This window comes from Typopeltis vanoorti, chromosome 7 (genome assembly GCF_054136105.1).
Source record: "Typopeltis vanoorti isolate ZY-2024b chromosome 7, IOZ_Tvanoo_1.0, whole genome shotgun sequence".
Lineage (NCBI taxonomy): Eukaryota > Metazoa > Arthropoda > Arachnida > Uropygi > Thelyphonidae > Typopeltis > Typopeltis vanoorti.
In genome coordinates, this window is record NC_143555.1 from 73,629,407 (window position 1) to 73,641,482 (window position 12,076).

At 35.2% G+C, this 12,076-nt stretch overlaps 1 protein-coding gene across 2 annotated transcripts in view; it reads right to left on the reverse strand.

Moving 5' to 3' along the window:
• Graf (GTPase regulator associated with FAK) overlaps nucleotides 1–12,076 on the reverse strand; it is a 573,290-nt gene that overhangs the window by 42,748 nt on the left and 518,466 nt on the right. The window lies entirely within an intron of this gene.

Sequence of the window (12,076 nt, forward strand, 5' to 3'; positions counted from 1 at the left end):
AGGAAACAAATCCAATATATTAGGATTCTGGTTAGCTAGTTTAGAGCTACTGTATCTAATGTACAATAACATTATAAAGGGAATTTCAGTTCAAGGTACAAAATAAATTTACAATTTGCAGATGACAGTCATAATTATTGAAGATGAATTAGAAAGAAAAGAAGAATTAAAAAAGATACGAGTTGATAATAAACTTCAAGAAAAAAAAACTATAACAATGATAATCAAAGGAAAGAGCATAAAAACAAATAATGATCAATGGATATGAGCTGGAAGATGTTAAGAACTTTAGATACCTAGGAGAGAAACATGAGGCATGACTTAGACTGTAAAAAAGAGATAAGTTCTTAGATAATGAAAGCAAATATACAGGCAATGGACAAGATATAGTCAAGTAAATCAGTGAGCTTTGCCAGAAAGCTGAGACTACTGGAAATATGCATATTCACAAGCACTTTCTATGGTTGTGAGACAGGCAGAAAACTGAAATGAATATTGGCATTTGAAAGAACATGTTATAGAAAAATTCTATGAATTGAATAGATACAAAAGATATGGAATGAAGAATTGCACAGAAAAGTAAACTGCAAAGAGAATCTAATGTAAAAATAATTCAAACTTAAGTTTAAGGGATGTATCTGTAAGATGGATAACAGCAGAATGATCAGACCTTGCTGCCTGGTTCAACAGATGGTATAAACAGAGGCCCACATGAGAGTGAGTAGATGATGTGAAGGAGTCACCATGTGAGCTTTTGCAAGATGCAAGTCACCTGGCTACAGACATGAAGGGGAGAGGGATTTGATAAGAATGGTGAAAACTGCATTGGACCCATAGGCACTGCTGCTGCAGATGAAAAATATTTAGAGCATAGTTGTGCTCTAAAGTATGAAGTATCATTTATATATACATATATGTACATGTATATATAAATGCTTATCACTGTAGTAATCTGCAGTATGTTTAAAGATGAGAATGAAAATTGGGGCAGATAATAATGAAAGTTTCAAAAGCTACTAAAGAAATACTTGTAACAAGACACTGGTGATAAAAATAATTACAGTATCAGTGCAAACTAGGCGTGCTTCAGGGTCAAAGCTGTATAACTGAGAGGAGACCTCCACATAGCCTTTAAAGGAATGCAGAGAACCGACCAGGGCTTCTGACCTAATGTCCAATCCTCACCTTTTCGTGGTGCACCCTGTTGGGTATCTACTTTGATACTGAACGAACGAGGATGGGCTGACAATTTGGGATTTAGCAGACCAAATTGTATTCTTATTGGTTAAACCAAAATAAAAAACATGACAAAATTTCATGCCGGCTGGAGCATCGAATGGTTAAACAAGGCCCCTGTTGTTTTCGCCACGGAACCAGGGTGAACAGTGTCAGTTACTGGAACAAATCTGAAAACAAACCCCAACTCAACATCACCAGAGTTAAAGATCGGTACTATCAACGTAAGAAGCCTGAATGGCAAAGAAATGGAGCTAGCTGAGGAATTAGATAAGTACCAGATCGACATAATAGGGGTGACTGAAACAAAAAAGACCAAAACTGGTGAGATCTTTCTGAGCAATAAATACAAAATGTTATATTCAGGCAATGAAAATCAAGGAAAAGAAGGAGTAGCCATAGTATTCAACACAAAATACGAGGCTAAGCTTCTTGAATGGCAGTCAGTCTCAAGTAGAGTAATGTGGGCAAATATGAGAATGGGGAACTGGACAATGAGACTTATTTGTGCCTATGGTCCCACAGAAGGTTCTACTAAGGTAGAAGTGGAGGAATTTTTTGCGGCTCTAGAAAAAGCAACTGACACAATGAAAAAGGAAAAGTTGGTCCTTGTTGGGGATCTAAACAGCAGAGTAGGAAATGATTGTGAGACATCCAAAAATATTTTGGGAAAATTTGGAGAAAAGAGCCAAGCTAATAATAATGGCAAATATCTGTTGGATTTCTGCTCAGGACATGGACTGGTTATTACTAACACCATGTTCCAACATAAAAATGTCCACAAATTCACATGGAGAGAAGAGCCTAGGAATAAGAAAAGTCTCATTGACTATGTTATTGTTGATAGTGATGTTTTCTCGCTGGTGCAGGACACCAGAGTGTACAGAGGATTTGAAATTGGAAGTGATCACTATTTAGTCTTGAGCAGGATAAAATTGAATTTCATATTGAAAAGAATAACATGTAAGAAAGTTTTAAATCGAATAAAAGTTGAGCAGCTCTCAGATGTGAACTGTAGACTAAAATACAGAAAGATTGTTGAAAAGAAAATGAAAGAATTTGAGAACAGGTATCAAACCTTGGAGATTCAGTGGCAAACTCTGAAGAAAACATTGATTGATTCTGCCAGAGAGGCATGTGGTGAGGTTGTGTGCAAGGATAAAAAAAATCAGAACTCCCTGGTGGACACAGGAAGTTAAAGAGGCAGTGAAGGAAAAGAAGAAAGCATATCAAAAGTTCCTGGCAAATAAGTCAGCTTTGTCTCTTACAGAATACAGAGACAAATGTAAGAAAGCTAAACAGTGTGTAAAACTAGCTAAACAAAAGTCATGGGAGGACTTTGGCAAGAATATAGAAAATAAATATCAAGAAGGTGGCAAAATATTCTGGAGGTTGTTACAGAAACTTAGGAATGGAGGAAAGAGTGCTGTAAAAGGAGTTAGAGATGATAAAGGTGACATGAAAACAGCAAAAAAAGATATCCTTGAAGTATGGAGTAATTACTTTGAAAAACTGCTAAATGAAACAAGCAGTGATGACAGCACAGTGGTAAAAAACACTGACCAGGCATGTAGTCAGAAATACATATCCATACTTGAAGTAGAAAAAGCCATCAAAGGCTTGAATGTGAGAATGTGGAAAGGCAGCTGGAGTAGATGATATTCGACCAGAAATGCTGAAGTATGGTAGTATAAAAGTCTTACGGTGGCTGCACTGCATAGTTCAGAAAGCCTGGACAGAGGGACGAATTCCCTATGATTGGAGTAGAACTCTCATAGTACCCATATATAAAAAGGGAAATAAAACTGAATGTGAGAATTACAGAGGTATTTCCCTACTGAGTGTTCCTGGCATGATCTATGCTGCAAGTATACTTGAGAAACGGTTGAGAAGAATTGTGGAAGAAAAGCTGGGTGAAGAACAAGCTGGATTCAGGCCAAACAGAGGCTGTCAGGATCAGATCTTCACTTTACGACAAATAGTTGAGAAAGCATGGGAATATAACAAATATCTGTATTTACGTTTTGTCGATATGGAAAAGGCATAGGACAAGGTGCCAAGAGAGAAGCTATTCAATACGCTGCAGTTATATAGTGTCAATGGGGTATTATATCAAGCAATACTTAGTCTTTATTTGAGTTGTAAGTCAGCAGTTAGAATTGAAGGAAGTACAGGAAGATGGCTTAATGTTAAATCTGGTGTTAGACAAGGATGTACATTATCCCCTCTGTTATTCATTATCTATATGGATCACATTATGAAGGAAAGTGGTATTATACTTGATATCAAAATTGGAGATGTTAATATCAGCTCTTTGCTTTATGCGGACGATGTTATACTTCTAAATAAATCTGCTACAAATTTGCAAGTTTCCCTGACTAAATTGAATAATGTTGTAATAGATATGGTATGAAGATCAGCAATAAAAAGACAAAGACAATGAAAATAGGCAGAATCATTGAAAATGTCAACTGTGTTGTGAATGGAGAACCTGTGGAACAAGTAAAACATTTCAGCTACTTAGGCACAATTTTTACTGAAGATGGTAAATTAAATATAGAAATAGACAACAGAATCAGCAAAGCTGGTATGGTGGGAAGTAAATTGAATAAATTCATATGGAATAAGAGAGAAATTAGTCGGAACACTAAATTAGCTGTATACAAGACAGTGTTCAAACCAGTTTTAACTTATGGATCTGAGAGCTGGGTCAGAAGTAAAATACTTGACCAAAGACTAGAGACTGCAGATATGAGAGTCCTGAGAAAGATTAGAGGCGTGAACATGTGGCATCAATGGCAATATTATATTAAAAATGAGGATATTAAGAAAGAACTTGACATTGTCAGCATCCAGGAATGCATTAGCAGAGCTAATCTCAGGTGGTATGGTCATTGAAATAGAATGGGAGAGGAAAGATTAGCAAAACAAGAGTTCTCTGCCAGGTTGGCAGGAAAACGACCCAGAGGAAGACCAAGATATAGGTGGATTGATACGGTACAAAGTGCCTTAGACGATAGAAATATAAGATCTGATAATGTTGGAGTCTTGACAAGTAACAGACTGATTTGGAGGAAAATTGTAGATAGGAAGTTAGTAATGATGTAATTTTTTCATGTAGTACTGTCATATCCTGTACACCCCTTGAGGGTACATGGCAGGAATTTGATGATGATGATGATGATGATGATGTGCAAACTATAAAAATAAGGAACTTTTTTTCCTTATACAAAAAATTTGAAATCAATACACATGTAATGAATGGAGGGCCATCGGAAGAGGCATGAAAGATTCATAACTCATTTGGAGGAGGCGGGGGGGGGGGGCTTCACAGCATTTAGAGTTAGATTTTAAATTTCTATCTAGTCAGATTATTTTTTAATTATATTGCTTAATTTATTTATAATGCTGAATATTACTAATTGCTAGATATTAATGAGAATGAAAACTCCTTAATTATCATCCAATTTGCTTTTTAATTAGCCATGAAAGAATAGTCTCTCATATAATCAGCAATGAATCTGAGAGAAATAATGAAACCGGACACGCTCTCTTGCTTACAAAACTGAAAGATATCAGGCAATTATAACCTGACGCTCCATCACCTATAAGTTGTTTCATATCTGTGGCTAACTTGAAAATCAATTATCATCATCATCAAATTCCTGCCATGTACCCTCAAGGGGTGTACACGATATGACAGTACTACATGAAAAAATTACATCATTACTAACTTCCTATCTACAATTTTCCTCCAAATCAGTCTGTTACTTTTCAAGACTCCAACATTATCAGATCTTATATTTCTATCGTCTAAGGCACTTTGTACCGTATCAATCCACCTATATCTTGGTCTTCCTCTGGGTCGTTTTCCTGCCAACCTGGCAGAGAACACTTGTTTTGCTAATCTTTCCTCTCCCATTCTATTTAAGTGACCATACCACCTGAGATTAACTCTGCTAACGCATTCCTGGATGCTGACAATGTCAAGTTCTTTCCTAATATCCTCATTTTTAATATGATATTGCCATTGATGCCATCTGTTCACACCTCTAATCTTTCTCAGGACTCTCATATCTGCAGTCTCTAGTCTTTGGTCAAGTGTTTTACTTCTGACCCAGCTCTCAGATCCATAAGTTAAAACTGGTTTGAACACTGTCTTGTATACAGCTAATTTAGTGTTCTGACTAATTTCTCTCTTATTCCATATGAATTTATTCAATTGACTTCCCACCATACCAGCTTTGCTGATTCTGTTGTCTATTTCTTTATTTAATTTAGCACCCTCAGTAAAAATCGTGCCTAAGTAGCTGAAATGTTTTACTTGTTCCACAGGTTCTCCATTCACAACACAGTTGACATTTTCAATGATTCTGCCTATTTTCATTGTCTTTGTCTTTTTAATGCTGACCTTCATGCCATATCTATTACAACATTATTCAATTTAGTCAGGGAATCTTGCAAATTTGTAGCAGATTTATTTAGAAGTATAACATCGTCCGCATAAAGCAAAGAGCTGAGATTAACATATACAATTTTGATATCAGGTTTAATACCACTTTCCTTCATAATGTGATCCATATAGATAATGAATAACAGAGGGGATAATGTACATCCTTGTCTCACACCAGATTTAACATTAAGCCATCTTCTTGTACTTCCTTCAATTCTAACTGCTGACTTACAACTCAAATAAAGACTAAGTATTGCTTGATATAATGCCCCATTGACACCATATAACTGTAGTGTATTGAATAGTTTCTCTCTTGGCACCTTGTCATATGCCTTTTCCAGATCGACAAAACTTAAATATAGATCTTTGTAATATTCCCATGCTTTCTCAGCTGTTTGTCGTAAAGTGAAGATCTGATCCTGACAGCCTCTATTTGGCCTGAATCCTGCTTGTTCTTCACCAAGCTTTTCTTCCACAATTCTTCTCAACCGTTTCTCAAGTATACTTGCATAGATCTTGCCAGGAACTCAGTAGAGAAATACCTCTGTAATTCTCAAATTCAGTTTTATTTCCCTTTTTTATATTGGTACTATTAGAGCTCTACTCCAATCATCGGGAATTCGTCCCTCTGTCCAGGCTTTCTGAACTATGCAGCGCAGCCACTGTAAGACTTTTGTACCACCATACTTCAGCATTTCTGGAATATCATCTACTCCTGCTGCCTTTCCACATTTCAAACCTTTGATGGCTTTTCCTACTTCAAGTATGGATATGTATTCCTGACTGTATTCCTGTTGAGTGTTTTTTACCACTGTGCTCTCACTGCTTGTTTCATTTAGCAGTTTTTCAAAGTAAATACTCTATACTTCAAGGATATCTTTTTCTCCTGTTTTCATGTCACCTTTATCATCTCTAACTCCTTTTACAGCACTCTTTCCTCCATTCCTAAGTTTCTGTAACAACCTCCAGAATATTTTTCCACCTTCTTGATATTTATTTTCTATATTCTTGCCAAAAAAAAAAATTAATTAACGATTGTAAATTATTTATTATTGAAAATAATTACTACTACTTGTGCTTCACATTCACATAATATAAAATATAAATAATAATGTCATCTTAATCTTGTATGTGGAATGCTTAAGGGGGGGGGTCAAAGCTGTATAACTGAGAGGGGGACCTCCACATAGCCTTTAAAGGAATGCAGAGAACCGACCAGGGCTTCTGACCTAATGTCCAATCCTCACCTTCTCGTGGTGCACCCTGTTGGGTATCTACCTGGATAATGAACGAACGAGGATGGGGTGGCAATTTTGGATTTAGCCGATCAAATTGTATTCTTATTGGCTTAAACCAATATAGAAAATGATGGTACAACATGACAAAATTTCATGCAGCTGGGTCATCGTCCGGTTAAACAAGGGCCCCCCATTGTTTTCGCCAGGGAACCAGGGCGAACAGCAAAATGTCAGCTACTGGAACAAATCTGGAAGCACACCCCAACTCAATATCACCAGAGTTAAAGATCAGTACTATCAACATTAGAAGCCTGAATGGTAAAGAAATGGAGCTTGCTCAAAAATTAGATAAGTACCAGATCGACATAAGAGGGGTGACTGAAACAAAAAAGACAAAATCTGGTGAGATCTTTCTGAGCAATAAATACAAAATGTTATATTCAAGCAATGACAATCAAGGCAAAGGAGTAACCATACTATTCAACACAAAATACGAGGCTAATCTTCTTGAATGGCAGTCAGTTTCAAGTAGAGTGATGTGGGCAAATATGAGAATGGGGAGCTGGATAATGAGACTTATTTGTGCATATAGTCCCACAGAAGGTTCTACCGAGGTAGAAGTGGAGGAATTTTTTGAGGCTTTAGAAAAAGCAACTGACACAATGAAAAAGGAAAAGTTGGTCCTTGTTAGGGATCTAAATAGCAGAGTAGAAATGATTGTCAGACACAAAATATTTTTGGAAAATTTGGAGAAAAGAGCAAAGTTAATAATAATGGCAAATACCTGTTGCATTTCTGCTCAGGATATGGATTGGTTATTACTAACACCATGTTCCAACATAAAAATGTGCACAAATTCACATGGACAGAAGAGGCAAGGAATAAGAAAAGTCTCATTGACTATGTTACTGTTGATAGTGATGTTTTCTCCTTAGTGCAGGACACCAGGGTGTACAGAGGATTTGAAATTGGAATCGATTACTATTTTGTTTTGAGGAGGATAAAATTGAATTTCATATTGAAAAGAATAACATGTAAGAAAGTTTTAAAGTGAATAAAAGTTGAGCAGCTTTCAGATGTATACAATAGACTAACATACACAAAGATTATTGAAGAAAAAATGAAAGAGTTTGAGAACAGGAACCAAACCTTGGAGATTCAGCGGAAAGCCTTCAAGAAAACACTGATTGATTCAGCCAGAGAGGCATGTGGTGAGGTTGTCTGTAAGGATAGAAAAATCAGAACTCCCTGGTGGACACAGGAAGTTAAAGAGGCAGTGAAGGAAAAGAAGAAAGCATATCAAAAGTTCCTGTCAAATAAGTCAGCTTGTGCTCTTAGAGAATATAGAGACAAATGCAAGAATGCTAAACACTGTGTAAAACTAGCTAAACAAAAGTCATGGGAGGACTTTGGCAAGAACATAGAAAATAAATATCAAAAAGGTGGTAAGATATTCTGGAGGTTGTTGAATAAATGGAGGAAAGAGTGTTGTAAAAGGAGTTAGAGATGATAAAGGTGACATGAAAACAGGAGAAAAAGATATCCTTGAAGTATGGAGTAATTACTTCAAAAAATTGCTAAATGAAACAAGCAGTTACAGCACAGTGGTAAAAAACACTCAACAGGAATACAGTCAGGAATACATATCCATACTTGAAGTAGGAAAAGCCATCAAAGGCTTGAAATGTGGAAAGGCAGCAGGAGTAGATGATATTCCAGAAATGCTGAAGTATGGTGGTACAAAAGTCTTACAGTGGCTGCACTGCATAGTTCAGAAAGCCTGGACAGAGGGACGAATTCCCGATGATTGGAGTAGAGCTCTAATAGTACCCATATATAAAAAAGGGAAATAAAACTGAATTTGAGAATTACAGAGGTATTTCTCTACAGAGTTCCTGGCAAGATCTATGCAAGTATACTTGAGAAATGGTAGAGAAGAATTGTGGAAGAAAAGCTTGGTGAAGAACAAGCAGGATTCAGGCCAAATAGAGGCTGTCAGGATCAGATCTTCACTTTACGACAAATAGCTGAGAAGCATGGGAATATAACAAAGATCTATATTTAAGTTTTGTCGATCTGGAAAAGGCATATGACAAGGTGCCAAGAGAGAAACTATTCAATACACTACAGTTATATGGTGTCAATGGGGCATTATATCAAGCAATACTTAGTCTTTATTTGAGTTGTAAGTCAGCAGTTAGAATTGAAGGAAGTACAAGAAGATGGTTTAATGTTAAATCTGGTGTGACACAAGAATGTACATTATCCCCCTCTGTTATTCATTATCTACATGGATCACATTATGAAGGAAAGTGGTATTAAACCTGATATCAAAATTGTATATGTTAATCTCAGCTCTTTGCTTTATGCAGACGATGTTATACTTCTAAATAAATCCGCTACAAATTTGCAAGATTCCCTGACTAAATTGAATAACTGTTGTAATAGATATGGTATGAAGGTCAGCATTAAAAAGACAAAGACAATGAAAATAGATAGAATTGCTGAAAATGTCAACTGTGTTGTGAACGGGGAACCTGTGGAACAAGTAAAACATTTCAGCTACTTAGGCACGATTTTTACTGAAAATGGTAGGCAGACAATTGAATAAATTCATATGGAATAAGAGAGAAATTAGTTGGAACACTAAAATAGCTGTATACAAGAGAGTGTTCAAACCAGTTTTAACTTATGGATCTGAGAGCTGGGTCAGGAGTAAAACACTTGACCAAAGACTAGAGACCGCAGATATGAGAGTCCTGAGAAAGATTAGAGGTGTGAACAAATGGCATCAATGGTAATATCATATTAAAAACGAGGATATTAGGAAAGAACTTGACATTTTCAGCATCCAGGAATGAATTAGCAGAGCTATTCTCAGTTGGTATGGTCACTTAAACAGAAAGGAAAGATTGGCAAAACAAGTGTTCTCTGCTAGGTTGGCAGGAAAACGACCCAGAGGAAGACCAAGATATAGGTGAATTGATACAGTCCAAAATGCCTTAGACGACAGAAATATAAGATCTGATAAAGTTGGAGTCTTGACAAGTAACAGACTGATTTGGAGGAAAATTGTAGATGGGAAGTTAATAATGATGTTATTTTTTTCATGTAGTACTATCATAGTGTGCACCCTTTAAGGTCAGTACATGGAAGGAATTTGATGATGATGATGATGATAATCTTGTTAATCTTGTGTGGGAATAGTAAACACATAATAGACTATATTATCATCATCATCATACGTATCAAGGATTTAGGCCTAGTATGGCCTGTTCCGGCCTTAGAAGTCATCATTGAATCGTTTAAGAGGACGTCCTGGTTTTCTTTTTCCTAATGGCTTAGGAAAGACCAAAAAATTCAATAAAAGAAAAAAACTGAAGATCTGGGATGATACAATCAAAGAAATAATCAAAAAGAAAAAAGAAGCCTATCACAAATGGTTAAGCAGTAAAAGATTAGAAGATGAAATAAAATATAAAAGAATAAGAGCCATAGCTAAAAGAGAAGTCAGAAAAAGACATAGAGAATCATGGAATAAATTTGTTTCTAATTTAGAACATGATTTATATAAAATAAGACCCAATGTATATAAGATTTTGAAACACCTCAATGCAGATACCAAAGAAAACATAAAATTAAACACTGAATTGAAATTAGAAGAATTTCTAAATTACTACACAGAACTGTGGACAGACAAATATTTTAAAAAAAGACAACTGGCAAACAATTAACGAAAATGAAAAGGAAATAACTGAAGAAAAATTAGAAATCAGCCTGAAAGAAACAAGAAATGGAAAATCACCTGGAGAAGATAAGCTAGGTTCAGAACTATATAAATACGCAGGAACAAGATTCAAAGGAAGACTCTTATTATTTTTAAATAAAATTTACTCAACTGGTATCCCCCCAATAGAATGGAAAAAAGCAATTGTGATTCCTATCTTTAAGAAAAGTAATAGAGATGACCCTAAAAACTATAGAGGTATCAGTATACTAAATTCATGTTACAAAATATACAGCAGAATCTTAAATAACAAACTAATGAAATATTCCGAAAACTTTATTCTAGAGGTACAAAACGGATTTAGAAAAGGACGATCATGTATAGACCCAGCCTTCTGCCTAAAATTAATAATAGAGAAAAGAAGAGAATATAATTTAGAAACACATATTGCATTTATTGACTTTGAAAAAGCATTTGACAAAGTTAAAAGAAACATATTATTTAACATATTAAAAGAAAGACAAATACCAAATAATATCCTAAAAGCTGTCACAAGTATATATGAAAATAATCAAATACAAATAAGATTAAATCATGAGCTATCATATACAAGAGAGATAAACTAAGGTGTCCGACAGGGATGTCCCCTCTCAGCAACTCTTTTTAATATCTACTTAAATGAAATAATAATTTACATCAAGGAATTAAACTTTCAGCTACAGTTAACTTAAACACTCTCCTCTTTGCAGACGACCAAATAATAATTACAAATTCTGAAGATAACTTACAGAAAGCTATTTTAAATCTAAATGAGATATCCAAAGATTATGGTATGATAATATCAACAGAAAAATCAAAAACTATGGCCTTTAAAGGACAAGATCCAGCAAGAACTAAAATAGTATTAGATAACAAGATCTTAGAACAGGTGAATTCATTTAACTACCTAGGATGTATGATCACTTATGAAAATGAAAAAGATATAAACATAAAAATTGCAAAATATTTAAAAATAAAATGAGTAATTAACTCTATATTTAAACCAAACCTAGTTCAAAAACAAACCAGGCTAAAAGTATACAATACATTAGCCCTACCGGTCTTAATGTATGGAAGCGAAATCTGGACAATAAAACAAAAAGACAAACAAAGATTAATAACAGCAGAAATGAAGTTTATGAGAAAAACTGCAAAGTATACCCTATTTGATCACAAAAGAAACGAAGATATTATGAAAGAATTAAACCAAGAACTATATTATAAGTTGGGAAAATATTGGTGTTGGCAACTTTGTTGAAAGTGCAGTGGTGGAAAGTCAGAAAAATAAAGATGACCTCATGAAATGAAATAGCATGTTTACATGAAGGCTTTCTTGAGACAGACACATGAAATCCAACAACTGCAGTGACAGGCAGAGCTAAC